The 15854-nt window shown below is 45.6% G+C and overlaps 2 long non-coding RNA genes across 2 annotated transcripts; both read right to left on the minus strand.

Annotated features, from left to right (window-relative positions):
* Positions 1-1796: 1796 nt before the first annotated feature.
* On the minus strand, positions 1797-4210 carry LOC129411550 (uncharacterized). The gene is made up of 8 exons (XR_008633354.1): positions 3630-4210; positions 3191-3558; positions 3008-3096; positions 2855-2936; positions 2700-2779; positions 2200-2623; positions 2012-2130; positions 1797-1933 (listed from the first exon to the last, which is right to left on the minus strand). It is a non-coding gene; the product is annotated as an uncharacterized LOC129411550 (long non-coding RNA).
* Positions 4211-4215: 5 nt separating this feature from the next.
* Positions 4216-8619, minus strand: LOC129411552 (uncharacterized). The gene is made up of 4 exons (XR_008633355.1): positions 8163-8619; positions 7360-7489; positions 4370-7015; positions 4216-4300 (listed from the first exon to the last, which is right to left on the minus strand). It is a non-coding gene; the product is annotated as an uncharacterized LOC129411552 (long non-coding RNA).
* Between the last annotated feature and the right edge of the window lie 7235 nt (positions 8620-15854).

A 15854-nucleotide genomic window follows, 5' to 3' on the forward strand; every position in this document is an offset into this window, starting at 1 on the left:
TGGGTATTCCAGTTCTTTTTAGAGAACCGGCTCTTTTGGCTCGGTTCACTAAAAGCTGGTGGTTCTTTTGGCTCCTAAGCGGCTCTTCAGATTGTTTTGTTGCAAGCAGGACTGAATCAGGACTGAACCAGGTCTAAACCAGGACTAAAACAGATCTAGACCACGTGTAAAACAGGACTAAACCAAAACTGAACCAGGACTAAGTGTCGGGACTTGGTCTCTATCTCGTGCCCAAGATTAGTCCTGGTTTATTTATTTTATGCTAAATTACTGCCAAATATGCTCGTTTTTTTTTTATCCTATGTACACACAAAAGTTTCGTTTTCAGCCGCTGCCGCTGTCAAACTACCACGAGTCTGCACACGGCGTGAAGAGAAAAAAAGTGAGAGAAAGAGAAAACACGGCTCCTAATAAGGATCAGGCTCCCGCCGTTCGCTTCAAAGAGCCGGCTCTGAGCCGCTTCGTTCACGACGGACCCATAACTAGTAAAGAAACTAGCGCTATTAGCCTTTAGCCGTAAATGCGTGCGCGCCGCGGTAATTAATTATATGCGCACACGTCTATTCACAGCTCATTTGCATATCAGTGCAGGTCCAGTAACAAAGATACGGCCAATATAGTCACTTTACAATAGACCAATAGAAAACAGTCTGTTTATGAGTTATGTGAGAGCTACAGCAGCTAACCCATAACAAATGACCAAAACTAGCTTCAGAGTCGACATATTTCCAACACTCACCGCTCATACAGGCTCCTCTCACATCACAAGTCTGCACTAATAAATGTCCTTTTAATCCAGACTCAAACCGATTGTCCGTAAAAAGAAAATAATCTGTGTTTGGATCTGCGAGTGTAAACAAACACACGTGTGACACGACTCTGTGGTGTGTTCAGGGACAGTACGAACACACACGCACACAGACAAATGACTCCACAGATAAATACTGATGTGAAGCCACATATTTGGACATTTATCTGTCTGTAAATTGGATTAAATGAACATAATGTAGAGAGTCTAAGCTTTATAATGAGGTATAACATGCCCACGTGAAATATCGGCCCCTATCAGCAAGAATATGCCTCCAGGTGCCCATATCGGCCGATAATATCAGCCAACTGATATATCGGTCAGGCTCTAGTGCTTGGTCTCTGATTTTAAGTACATTTCCCCAAAAAAGTGCGACTCATAGTCCAGTGCAACTTATGTTTTTTTTCTTCTTCATAATGCTTTTTTTTTTTTTGATAGGGAAACACATGCAAACAGCACATGACAATGAAATATCGCGTGAAAAAAAGAAAAGGCTAGAAAGACAGATTTTTGTCTCAGTCCGAATGTCATTGCATCCGGATCCGGATAACAGTCCACCAATTGAGTACCTCTAAATATATAAGAGATATATAGAGACATAAACATCATTGACCAATACTTGGTAATCTTAGCTTACAAAGATTTTTTTATTTCGAATTATTGTAAATTACCTATATGTTTTCTATGGAAGACAATTTGTTTGATAATGAAAATTAGTTTTCATTTCCCAATAGGAAATAGCCTACGTTTATTTTATTTTTTTCACAGCACATTTTAAACTCTGAATTTAGACTGAGGGCTTGAAAATAAGTAATTAATAGGTTTTTATTTTGAATTTTTAAGCACATGGAAAATGTTAACTGCAAAATTCAGCAACTTCAGAATAAAAATAATTCATGTTTTTTCATGGTTAAAAAAGTGAGAAATTCACCAGCATTTAAAATTCTAAATCTGATGAAAAAAGTCTATCTTTCATGGTTTTCTTGCCCTTCTCTCTTGTTCGACACTAACTGGATGTTTTACTCTTAATGCCCAACATGGAGAACCTTTTTTTCCCAATCCATGTTTTCCCGGTTTTCTTTTGACATTCACTTCTCCGCTTTGAGATGTCTCCCATTTCTGTCCCTATGACACAAACACAAATGTATCACAAATGGTCACTCTGAAATTATCTGTGCTGAATCGCATACAAGACGGACGCACTGATAAAGGATGAATATCACTGACACGTCTGGCAGTGGTTAGGCCACCAGCAAAACAGCCTTCCATTTCTGTCCCTGGATATAAGCCTCCTCTTCCACTCCTCCTCTCCACAGTTCCATCTAATTGGAAGAAAACCAGACAAATAAATGTACTGTACTTCAATACTATAAATATTTAAAAAAACTTACCTGCTGTGAGTTGGTCACACGACAGTTTCGCCAGCCTGGACCTCATGGCGGACTCCGGAACGCAGGGCCTTCTGCATACCTAGACTTCCCCCAAATATCCAAAACAGACACATATACTGTAAGGCTTCTGTTTTCTTTTGACATTGACTACTTTTTGACATGTCTCCCATTTACTTCTGGCCTTTTCTGTGTTGGAAGCTCAAAAGAAAAGGGACATGGGACATCAGAGGCATTGCTACAGGTTGGTGGACAGCACTCAGGTCGTCATGGAGAAACACGGAGCACACAGGCCATGGTGCTTTGCCTTCTGAGCTGGTCGCAGGACAGTCCCACCTCAGGACCTCAGCAGTCCTACTTTGTATGACAATGTGGCTATTAGCTTCCTCTGCCACTTCTCCTCTCCACACTCAAAAGTTCCATTTCACTGGATGAAATACAGAAAAATAAATGCACTGTACAAGGGTAAACTCTGGGAACAGAACACCAGGACCTGTGTGTACCTTGATTCCCCTTGAAATCCCAAAATACCCAAAGGAGCCACACATGGTGTTTTCTTTTGACATGTCTCCCATTTCTGTCCCTATGAAAAACAAACACAAATGTACAATATAGTTGGAGGAGGGACAAGTGCAATTCATTGTTGTCTCCAGTGTACCTGTATTTTGTATGACAATATGGATATAAGCCTCCTCCTCCACTCCTCCTCTCCACAGTCTGCACTGCAAAGTTCCATGTCACTGTAAGAAAAACAGACAAATAAATGAAACTGTTCTTTAATAATTCAGTACTTATCAATATAAAAATTTACCTGTACTGTATATTAGTTGTTTTTGTCTTTTTCACCGTTTTTCCCTCCTCCTCTCTTTCTATATGATCACATCTGCCTGGTGTTGGAAGCTCAAAAATAAATAAATAAATAAAATAAAATAAAATGAATAAAAATGTTAATTTATTTGTAAAGTATTGGTGTTAATAATGAATCAGTACTCACCATTTTGTCCATTATATGTCGTCATGTGTTCCTTTATTCCAAACAGCAGGTGGAGCACCTACAGGAGTGTCTATGTTCCCTAATTTTAATGTATTATTTTGGTCACACTTTTTGCTAATAGCTGGCTGCTATAGATTCAATAGTAAAATCTAAGTATTCCAAACACAGTGAATAGTATACCATAGATGGTTTTGGGTAGTTGCTGCAAAGGGCAAGGACAGAGTAAATACTGTATGTAGAACTGTGACGCCATGGTGCTTTGTCTCTTGAGCTTGATGGTCTCCAGTGTATCTGTATTTTGTATGACAATATAGATATAAACCTCCTCCTCCACTCCTCTCCAGTCTGCACTGTAAAATTCCATCTCACTGTAAGCAAAATAGACAAATAAATGAAACAGTTCTTCAAAAATTCAACACTTATCAATATAAAAACTTACCTGTACTGTATTTTAGTTGCTTGTGTCAGTGTCACTGTTTTTCCCTCCTCCTCTCTTTCTGTAGGATCACATCTGGCTGGTGTTGGAGCTCAAAAAAAATAATAATAATAATTGAGTACTTGCTGCAAAGAGCAAGGACAGAGTAAATACTGTATGTAGAAGCGTGGAGCACACAGGCCATGGTGCTTTGTCTCTTGAGCTTGATGGTCCCGCTTCAAGACCTCAGCAGTCCGCCTGACCCAGCCTGGACCCAGGTAGAATCTGGGAACATGAGGTATGTGAGTACGTATGTCCCACTGAATCCCTTGGTTTCTTTTCACATTGACTTCTTTGCTTTGACATGTCTCCCATTTCTGTGCCTATGAAAAAAAGACAGATATACAATATAGTTGGAGGAGGGACAAATACAATTCATAGTTGTCTCCAGTGTACCTGTATTTTGTATGACAATACGGATATAAGCCTCCTCCTCCTCCACTCCTCCTCTCCACACTCTGCACTGCAAAGTTCCATCTCACTGGAAGAAAAACAGACAAATAAATGCACTGTGCTTCAATAATTTAATACAATCAATATAAAAACTTACCTGTACTGTATATTGTTTTTGTCACTCTGACATTTTTCCCTTCCTCCTCTCTTTCTGCAGGATCACGTCTGCCTGGTTTTGGACACTTAAAACAACAGAGAAAAATATTATATTTATCTGTAAAGAAATGTGTTAATAATGAATCAAAACTCACCATTTTGTCCAGTATATTTGTCATGTATTCCTTTGTTTAAATCCCAAACAGCAGGTGGAAAACATGTGCTGTCATTCAGAGCTATAGGACTAGACTCCCTAATTTGAATGTATTATTTTGTCCAGACGTGTAGCATTTGGCGATGCAGGCGGTGCGATGCACTGGGGCCCACGGAACTTTGAGGGCCCATCGCGATCTAGGACTGGCCCGTCTCCCTAAACTCCGTACAGACGGTGTCAGTGGCCCCGATTTATGCATTTCACTTCGGGCTGTGGGCACAAACTTTAGCGCCCAGACCAATGACATCACAGTCTCAGTTTTAGTGTAGTCTGATTGGACAACTGTCCTGTCACTCACGTCAACCTGCTGCGTCAACTCGTAGCAGCTTCACGATTAGCGGCAGCTGCTACTTCAGCCTAAAGCTCCACACAGGAAATGGCGAGAAGAGAACCAAAGAGCGGACACACTGACAGACCCGCCGCCGGGACACGGGGCTGTCACTACCGCTGCTGGGGCCGGGACAGTCGTCGCCGAGACCCAGGACAGTCGTCGCCGGGACCCGGGTGTCTGTGTAGAGCAGAGAGACTGGCCTCCAGTTCTTTAGTAATGTCAGGTCACCTTTCTTGGGCAATAGGGCCAGGACCGCTCTGGTACAACTGCGTGGGAGCTGACCCAGATCCAGAGCTGATGTAAAAACACTGTGCACATCCTCCCCCAGCACAGACCAGAAACTCTTATAAAACTCTGGATGCAGCCCATCAATCCCCGGGGCTCGGCCACAACTGAGCTGCTGCACTGCAGAGGTCACCTCCTCTTGAGTGACTGGCGAGGCCAGAGCTGCTGCCTCAGCCTCCTCCAGCTCAGGCAACCCGTCCACCATCTGCCCCTGGCTCTCCCCGTCACACTGACCAGCCGCAAACAATTCGGAGTAGAAGGTTATGGCCTCCTGCTCCATTAGTGATGGGTCAGAGGTGACCTCCCCATTAGCCGATTTAAGGTGCATAAGATTGCTCCCTGCTCTGCCTTTCTTTTCTAAATTAAAAAAGTGGCATGTAGGGGCATCAATATCACGCAGTGCAACAACTTTAGCCTTAACTAGTGCCCCCTTTTCTCTCTCTCTCTGCGCCCCTGATCAGCCCCTGCTCCAGGAGAGACACTTCCCTCTCCAAATGCTCCAGCCCTTCCCTCTCTGAGTGTTGTGTATACTGATGGACAAAAAGTTTTATTTGAGTCTTCCCCACCTCCCACCACTTTAGTATGTTTTCAAAAGTCTGTCTTCCTATGCCTCCACTGCTCCCAGAGCTCCCTGAAAGCCTGGATGAAGCCACTATCCTGCAGTAACCTTACATTAAATCGCCAGTAGGGGCATGTCTCCATGTGTTCATGAGGTCATTCTCCCTCAGCACACTGGCCAGCAGAGCGGCAGAGCTTGGATGGGGCTCTGCCGTGTTCCTATCATGAGGGTGTGTTGTACAATTCCAGTCCCCGCCCACTAATATCACAGACTCACTGTTAAAACCTTTGAGCTGCCTGTTCAGAGTGTGCACTAGCTGTGTCCGGCTTACAGGTGAGTTGTGTGCATAGATGTTTATGAACACAAAGTGTGCCCCCCTTTGTCCCCTGTACCACCTGCAGCCTGCCCCCCTCCACTTCTAGGTGAGGGGCATTACTCAGCCTCAGCCGTTCAGATAAGAGCACTGCTACTCCTGCACTTACATTAGACCCATGGCTCATGAACATGGGCCCTGACCAAACCCTGCTCCAGTCTGTCTCATTGTCCCCTGTGCTATGTGTCTCCTGTAAGAGTAACACATCAATGTGTTTAAGTTTGCCCATCTTTGCCACTGCTGCTTGCTTCTCTTGATTCCTGCCTCCATTAATGTTCAAAGTTCCTATTCTGAGGCTCTCCATAGGAAAAAGGAAACAGAAAACAAAGAGAACAGTAAATGAACACAAGCTGAGAGAGAGAGACACCAATGTGTACCACCCATTATTCCTATTTAGTGGTCCCTGATCCTTTTTTGCCCTTGTTGATCCTTCCTACAAGCTTTGCCAACCTGTACCTTTTCTTTTGGCTTAACTGATCGACACCCACCTGCCTCTTTAATTTCCTAACTGAATTAATGAAGCCATCAACATCGGGGAAGAAGTCTTGCACATTAACTGATTTGTTGCCATACGTAACATCCAAAAACTCATTCCATTCCATTTTCTTCCGCTTATCCGGGGCCGGGTCGCGGAGGCAGCAGTCTAAGCAGGGACTCCCAGACTTCCCTTTCCATGCACACTTCTTCCAGCTCTTCTGGGGGAACCCCAAGGCGTTCCCAGGCCAGCCGAGAAACATAGTCCCTCCAGCGTGTCCTGGGTCTTCCCCGGGGTCTCCTCCCAATGGGACATGCCCAGAACACCTCCCGAGGGAGACGTCCAGGAGGTCTTTAATAGAGTAAGGAGAGGGCTCTTCTGGCCCCGCCTCCTGTCTTCCTCATCCCTGTCCTCTCCGTCCTCACACTGCTCACTGTCCCCCTCTGCGCTCCCCTCATCTGCGCTGTCGGTGTTTTGTGACGGGAGCGGGGCACCGGTTACAGTCTCCCCCCGCGCGTCCGCCTCCTCCTGTTGCCCACTCTGCACCTCTGTACTCTCATCCACCTGTGGACAATTATTTTAAAATTAACATGTAACCCACTTCAAGGTATGTACACGTCTCGACCTCTAGGTTCGTAGGAGCTGAGAATGTAGCAATAACCAATGACACAGGTAATTGTAATTAAATGTAACTTTTAGTTAGAAAATAATAAGAAATGCACATTACAATTACAACCTATGGGCCAAAATAAACTAAAATAAAACATCTTTTTTAGAATGTTCTTCCCGGGAGTGTTGCCTTGCAACTTCAGTGTTCAAGTCAAATAAGTCAGGGAAATAGTCAAGTCATGGAACGTATCCAAAGTAGCTCTCGTGAGTGTCGATCAGTGGAATTGGCACAGTCCTACCACAGGGTCCGCTGTATGGGTAGTAGAGGCTCACGATTCGGCTTGGAGGCTCGCCATCAATGGATCTTCTCAGCAAACTCATTGGATGCCAAGACTGGGATCACTTTTCCATGTAGTCAAAAAACCTGACCTGTGTTTGCAAAACAGGTTTTATAGTTCGATTTCTCAAATGCAATTGCAATTAGATTCACATAAAGATCTTTACATAGATGTTGTACAACAGAAATTTATCTTATCAACTGCAGTAACTAACTACAGTTATTTCCCAAATGGGTGGCTCATATCGTTTCAAACCATAGTAACAACGATGAATTGTAATGATATAATCACATTTTACCAATGGATTCACTCATGAAAAACACATTCACTTGTACTGTGTAATGCGTATATCATATTTTTGTATGCGTATCACTCTGCAATCCCTTTTTGAGATAAGATTTTTAGATTGTAAATAAAAGAAATAAATTTCATTGTTTTTTAATTGACAATATTTTTAACCATTTTTGATAACTTAAAATGACAATTTTATCTTAAAATGCTTTCTCCTTTGACTCACAGTCACATTGAGCAAGTGTGACTAGTTTCTTATGCAATATAAAATATACACACTGCACCTTTAATGACACAGAGTGTATCATCATGAATTTCTTTCTTAAATAATGAATTAAACACTTTTAACAATATATTTCCTCACAAACTTAACTTAAAATGTGTAATATACCCAAAAATTATGAGCTAGCATGCCCTAAAAAGGGGGCATCATAATACATACAGTCTGTAAGAACATGTGAGTGCTAGCTTACCAAGAAGATAACTCAGGGGTGATTCAGCAAAATAAAAGTACTTCATTGACGGTTCTCCCACCCACTAAACAGATTTTTTTCACCCAACAAGTGAGAGAAAAGGCCATGCTCTGTGCATCAGTGAGCAAAGTTGAGCTATCTGCATATCTGCATACTACTTCCTGTTTCCCGTCAAAATAAACTTACGATTTTCAAAGTAAAACCCAGTTACATATGAAAATGTGAATTAAAACAGTGCTTCAACATAAATTTAATATTATTTGGCCTTTAACCAGGCGGGTTACAAACATCTAAAATAATTTGATCTCATAAAACCTTCTGGAGGTAAAAACGTAACTACACTAAGAGAGGAGGAGGAGGAAGAAAAGAGTAGAAGTGGAGAGGCAGAAGTGAGGAGTGGATGAGGGGAAAAGGGAAGAGAGGTGGGGAGAGGAAGAAGTGAGGAAGGGAGGAGAAGGAGGAGAAGAGAAAGAAAGGAATCGGAGGGGAGGAGGAGAAGACACGAGGAGGAAAGGAAGAAATGAGGAGGTGAGGAGGGGCGTTGGAAGAGAGGTGAGGAGAGGAAGGAGTGAGGAGTGGGGAGGGGAAAAGAGAGAAGAGATGAGGGGCAGGAGGTGAAAATCTAGAATATAAATCGCACCAGCCAAAAAATGTGTAATGATGAAGAATAAAACATATATAAGTCGCACTGGACTGTACGTCGCACTTATTGGGGGAAATGTATTTTATAAAATCAGGGACCAGGAACCAACATTTCATCTTCAAAGGCAAGGTACAGAAAAAATAACAATAGAATAAAGAACAACAGGCTGAACAGGCGTTAATATGTTAACGTCACATATGAACAGTTCTTCAGATAACTACAGCATAAACAACAGAACATAACTTTACCAAACTCTCCACCCGGTTGCCGTGAAGTTGTGTTCTCCAGAACGCAGAACACAGAAACCAGAACTGAACCAGGACTAAACCAGGACTGAACCAGGAGGACTGAACCAGGACTAAACCAGGACTATACCAGGACTGAACTGAGGACTGAACCAGGACTGAACCAGGACTAAACCAGGACTGAACTGAGGACTGAACCAGGACTAAACCAGGACTAAACCGAGGACTGAACTGAGGACTGAACCAGGACTGAACCAGGACTGAACCAGGACTAAACCAGGACTGAACTGAGGACTGAACCAGGACTGAACCAGGACTAAACCAGGACTAGGACTAACTGAGGACTGAACCAGGACTAAACCAGGACTGAACTGAGGACTGAACCAGGACTAAACCAGGACTAAACCAGGACTGAACTGAGGACTGAACCAGGACTGAACCAGGACTGAACCAGGACTAAACCAGGACTGAACTGAGGACTGAACCAGGACTAAACCAGGACTGAACCAGGACTGAACCAGGACTTAAACCAGGTCTAAACCAGGACTAAACCAGGACCTCCTGAGGTAGAGTACGGATACTTTTTTATTGCTGATATCAGATTCATGTAACTGTTCTTTTCTCACCCAAACACTTCAAATTTCATCATTTCATTTTCACGTGAATGAAAAATGAAAATCATCAAGTTTAGTTTCAGATTTTATTTATGGCAGAGGGGTGGTGGGGTGGGGTCGTTTTTTTTTTTTTTTGTTTTTTTTTTTTTGGTTTTCTGGTGTGGGTTCTGTCTGTGCTTCTTCATCACGTCTGTCTCTCTCTCTTCATCCCCTCGTCTCTCGCTCGCTGTCAAACTGCAAACACTGACTTGGATTTTATCGTTTCTTGTTACGTCATACATGTGAATAGAGGAGAGGAGAGAGAGAACAGGAGAGAAGAGGAGAGAGAGAGAGAGAGAACAGGAGAGGAGGAGGAGAGAGGAGGAGAGAGAGAGAAGGAGGAGAGAGAGAGCCGCTCTTGGTGTGAGCCGTCCCCCAGCAGCACGGCTCCTGGGATCATTGAGGCTCCAAAACCCCTCCACCACGGTAAGGTGACGACTCAAGGAGGGGAGGAAAAAGGAGACGACAGGACCGGACAGGACGGGAGGAAAGAGAAAGAGAGAGGAGAGAGGAGAGAGACAGAAGAGAGAGAAAGACAGAGAGAGGAGAGAGAGAGAGAGAGAGAGAGAGAGAGAGAGAGAGAGAGAGGAGAGAGAGAGAGGAGGAGAGAGAGAGAGGAGAGAGGAGGAGAGAGGAGGAGAGAGGAGAGAGAGAGAGAGAGAGGAGGGGGAGAGAAAGAGAGGAGGGGAGAGAGAGAGAGGGGAGAGAGAACGAGAGTGCGTGAGAGGAGGAGGAGGAGAGAGAGAGAGAGAGGAGGACAGAGAGCGAGAGGAGGAGAGAGAGAGGAGGGGAGAGAGAGAAGGGGGAGGAGAGAGGGAAAGGAGGAGAGAGAGGAGAGAGAACAGGGGAAGAGAGAACGAGAGTGCATGAGAGGAGGAGGAGGAGAGAGAGAGAGAGAGAGAAGAGAGGAGGAGGAGGAGAGAAACAGAGGAGGAGGAGAGAGAGCCAGGGAGAGAGGAGCAGGAGAGAGAGCGAGAGAGGAGGAGGGAGACAGAAAGAGAGCGAAAGTAGAGGGAGAAGGAAGGACTATTGCTTCAGAAAAGAGAAAAGCCAAGACAAGAAGGATGTGCAAGCTGTGGCAAGAGAAGCAAGAAGAGCAGCAGGCAAGGGCGAGGCAGGAGCGGCAGGCGGGGGCGTGGCAGGAGCGGCAGGCGGGGGCGTGGCAGGAGCGGCAGGCGGGGGCATGGCAGGAACGGCCGGCCAGTACCTGGGACTGTTACGGCCCCAGCCTTAGGTTAATTCGCTGTGTGATTTGTGAAGTCTCCTAATTCCTGCTGCAGGAATCCTGGTCCGTGATTGGTGGGCAATCGACGCCCACCTCACCTGCAGCCACCTCCCTATTTAAGAAGATTGCCAGCACCTGTTCGGGCTGCTGGTCTGGTGGCCAGTCTGCCATTTTGGTTTTGTGTTGTGTGTTAGTCTGTTCTGTGCCCTTTTTTGATTTGCACTCGATTCTGTTTGTGGGTTTATGTGTTTAATTTGGGAACTTGTGTTTTAGTTAGTGTGTCCCTAAGTTTACCACTCGTTTTGTTAAGCCTGCGTGACCCCTTTTCTGGCACAAAACTCTGTTAATTCTGTTTCTGTCTTAGCTTAGGTTCTTCTGTATTTTTTAGTGTTTTGTTAATTACCTTTACATTCCTGTTAATTAAACATTACTTAATTTATTCCATTTACATCTTGGTTTTTTTTGTACTTCCCTCACCCCAACGAGGGGTCGTAACAAAATTGGGGCTCTCCGGGATCGTAATACCCATTCCCACTCAATAAATTGATAATGATTAATAGGTTTGTTATTAGGTAAGTTTTTTTCAATGGGTTTTCAAAATTTCAATTTGGTGCTTGTATATGGTGATTGGGTGGTGGAACGGCTGCAATTTTGCCTGGGCTAATGTTGTGCCAGTCATGTGTGTCTGTTTGAGTGTGCTCCATGTTGGTTGTGTCCGCCTGATCACCCTCACACACCACCTTCCGAGCCCCTCATTTTCCAGATTCCTTGGGTTGGGCTTGTTCCTATGCTCCTCGTCCATCTCATTGGGTAGTGAATAGCTAACGCTGCTACTTGAACTGCAACCTGGTACCTATCGCCCTTGGCTTATGCCCTGCCTTTTCCTTCCACCTTCCAGTCACCTGCTCCCTAGTAAGTATAACTTCGTCTTTTAGTACAAACCTATTTGTAACTTAAGGGAGGGGTTACGCCCCAGCTTAGGTTAATTCGCTGTGTGATTTTTGTGAAGTTCTCCTAATTCCTGGCAGAATCCTGGTCGTGATTGTGGGCAAGTCGACGCCCACCTCACCTGCAGCCACCCCCTATTTAAGAAGATTGCCAGCACCTGTTCGGGCTGCTGGTCTTGGTGGCCAGTCTGCCATTTTGTTTGTGTTTGTGTGTTAGTCTAGTTTCTGTTTTGTGCCTTTTTTGATTTGGTCACTCGATTCTGTTTTGGGTTTATGTGTTTAATTTGGGGAACTTGTGTTTAGTTTAGTGTGTGTCCTAGTTTTACCACTCGTTTGGTAAGCCTGCTGACCCCTTTTCTGGCACAAAACTCTGTTAATTCTGTTGTTCTGTTTCTTAGCTTAGTTGTCTCTGTATTTTTTTTTAGGTTTTGTTTTACCTTTACATTCCTGTTAATTAAACATTACTTAATTATTCCATTTTACATCTTGGTTTTATTTTTACTTCCCTCACCCCAAACGAGCTGGGTCGTAACAGGGACGCAGACGAGGAACAGCACAGGGTACCTAACAGAAGGAGCAGAGCGGGGCAAAGCAGGAGCAGAAGGCAGGGGCGTGCAGGAGCAGCAAAGAGGGAAACAGTAGGAGGAGGCAGAGGGCTTGGCGCCTGGCGAGAGGGAACGGGGCATAGAAGGCGGCGGGCAGGCAGCGGCGTAGCAGGAGCACGAACGAGATGAGGAATCCTAAAAGCAGTAGCAGGCAGGGGCGTGAAAGGAGCAGCAGCGAAGGCCAGGACGGCGAGCAGCAGGAACCCTAAAAGAAACAGACACACATCATCAGTGGAGGCCATGTCGACATCGTTGGGATAGACACTGAAGCTGCTGCAGGCGGAACACTGAGCTGCACGGGCACGGCAGGAGCGGAGCAGCAGGAACCCTAAAAGAAGCAGAAAACATCATCATGGAGGCCATGTCACATCGTTGGGATAGACGACTGAAGCTGCTGCAGGCGGGAACACTGGAGCTGCAGCGGGCACGGCAGGAGCGGCGGAGCAGCAGGAACCCTAAAAGAAACAGACACAACATCATCAGTGGAGGCCATGTCGACATCGTTGGGATAGACGACTGAAGCTGCTGCAGGCGGGAACACTGGAGCTGCAGCGGGCACGGCAGGAGCGGCGGGAGCAGCAGGAACCCTAAAAGAAACAGACACAACATCGTCAGTGGAGGCCATGTCGACATCGTTCAGGTAGACGACTGAAGCTGCTGCAGGCGGGAACACTGGAGCTGCAGCGGGCACGGCAGAAGCGGAGGGAGCAGCAGCAGGCGCAGTAGGAGCGGCAGGAGCAGCAGCGGGAGCGGCAGGAGCAGCAGCGGGAGCAGCAGCAAGCGCAGTAGGAGCGGCAGCGTGTGCAGCAGCGAACGCAGCACGAGCACGAAGCAAGACGGGGAATCCTAAAAGCAGTAGCAGGCAAGGGCCTGGAAGGAGCAGCAGCAGGAGCGGCAGGAGCAGCAGCGGGCATGGCAGAAGCGGCGGGAGCAGCAGCAAGCGCAGTAGGAGCAGCAGCGGGTGCGGCAGAAGCGGCGGGAGCAGCAGCAGGCGCAGTAGGAGCACGAACAAGACGGGGAATCCTAAAAGCAGTAGCAGGCAGGGGCCTGGAAGGAGCAGCAGCAGGAGCGGCAGGAGCAGAAGCGGGCGTGGCAGGAGCAACGGGAGCAGCAGGTGGAAACATATCAACAGCAGGCAAAGGCATATGCTGAAGCAGTTTATACGTATTTGTTTGTGTTTATGTGATTAAGGTGTGTGTTTGTTAACGTGCTTTTGTGAGTGTGTTTGAGTGTGAATCTTTGTGTGTGTGTGTGTGTGTGTGTGTGTGAGTGTGCCTGTGTTAGTCTGTGTTTGTGTGAATTTGTGTGTGCGTGAGTTTGTGGGTGTTTGTGTTAGTGTGTGTGCTAGGTCCTGTGCTGGAGGTCTGGGGGTCTGGGTGTCCGGGGGTCTGGGTGTCCGGGGGTCTGGGTGTCCGGGATCTGGGTGTCCGGGTGTCTGGGTCTGGGGGTTCTGGGTCTGGGGGTCTGGAGTCTGGGGTCTGGAGGGTCTGGAGGTCTGGGTGTCCGGGGGTCTGGGTGTCTGGAGGTCTGGGTGTCCGGGGGTCTGGGTGTCTGGGGACCTGAAGGCCCGGGGGGCTGGAGCAGTCGCGGCCCTTGGCTCACACAGACCTGTGGGAAGAAACATTTGTGTCAGTCACCAGAACTAACAGGACGCACATACAAGAGTACAGCAAACCTAGAGTACTAGTGTACTAGTTATGTTTTGACGAAAAAGATTAAAAATAAAAATATTAATTACAAAAATTTAATTTCTTTTGGTCAAACAGTTTAAATCTGATTTTGTCTATGTTCAGAAATCTCACTGTATTATAAATGACCCTACTTTTAGGAATTTTCAGTGGGGTAATACAACTGTTGGGCAAGTTACTTCAAAACTGTAATTCGTTATTTTTGACATGTTACTGTCATTTCAAAGTCATCCATTACATTACAATATTACTGCATTTAAAATGTAAGACATTACACAACTACTGCAGCACTTTTAAATAACTCTCACCAAAATAACTGAACCAGGACTAGGACCAAACCAGGTATAAACCAGATATAAACCAGGACCAGAGCTGAACCAGAGCTGAATCAGAACTGAACCAAGACTAAACCAGGTCTAAACCAGAACTGAGCCAGGTCTGAATCAGGACTAAACCGGGACTAAACCAGAGATGAACTAGGACTAAACCGGGACTAAACCGGGACTAAACCAGGACCAAACCAGGACCAAACCTACGCAGGTGCACCGCCGGCGCTTAACTGCTGCTGATATCGCGGTGATTTTAGCGAATTTGTATGAAGAGAAACGAAAAAGCCACCACTTCAATTCAGGTTAAAAAAGCTTTGTATCGCGTGTTACTGACATTTGTACCTTGTCAAATATTAATTTTTTTCCCCCTTCAAGGCCTTACAGTACTGCGTTACAACAAAAAGCAATGCATTACAGTATTCGTTACTTTTAGTCACAAACCTCTGGCTTTTTCGTCCCAAGAGAATTGTAGTCCGACTCAGGGGGCAGTCAGAAGCAATCTGTGAAGAAATATCTCGAAGATCAGTCTGGTGTAAACAGATATCTTGAGATGAAGTTTAGGAGCGCAGTTTGTGTTCTCGATCGAGGGTTTGCAAAGGTTGCTATGTTTGAAAGATGCACATGGCAACAGAAATAACAACAGCACGCACGTGCGCACTTACGTAAGCACGCTGGCGTCTTGGCGCGTTCTATGCAGTCAGTAAGCGTCATGCAGACAAAATTACATGTTTTTTTTTTTTTTTTGTAAGCGGAATTAAACACTTAATTCCTAATGATTATTCGGAATAAAATTTTAATCCGAATTATTTAATTATTTATTCCAATTTTAAAGTCGAATTAATTTATTCCGCGATCATGTAAACGTTTATTCCGCTTAAAAATAAGCGGACTCCAATAAGGTGAAAAAAGTGTGTCATGTTTGTGTCCCCGTGCTTCTGTTCCCCGGTGCCTATGTAATTGTGAAAGGCACCGATGTCCCCGTTAACACCGCGAGCCATCCTCAGACGTGTAGCATTCGGCGGTGCAGGCGGTGCGATGCACCGGGGCCCACGGAACTTTGAGGGCCCATTGCGATCTAGGACTGGCCCGTCTCCCTAAACTCCGTACAGACGGTGTCAGCGGCCGCGATTTGTGCATTTCACTTCGGGCTGAGGGCACAAACTTTAGCGCCCAGACCAATGACATCACAGTCTCAGTTTTAGTGTAGTCTGATTGGACAACTGTCCTGTCACTCACGTCAACCTGCTGCGTCAACTCGTAGCAGCTTCACGATTAGCGGCAGCTGCTACTTCAGCCTAAAGCTCCACACAGGAAATGGCGAGAAGAGAACCAAAAGGCGGACACACTGACAGACTCG

This window comes from Boleophthalmus pectinirostris, unplaced genomic scaffold (assembly GCF_026225935.1).
Source record: "Boleophthalmus pectinirostris isolate CB_2022bp ecotype Guang Dong unplaced genomic scaffold, ASM2622593v1 HiC_scaffold_5, whole genome shotgun sequence".
In the NCBI taxonomy this organism is placed as follows: Eukaryota; Metazoa; Chordata; class Actinopteri; order Gobiiformes; family Gobiidae; genus Boleophthalmus; species Boleophthalmus pectinirostris.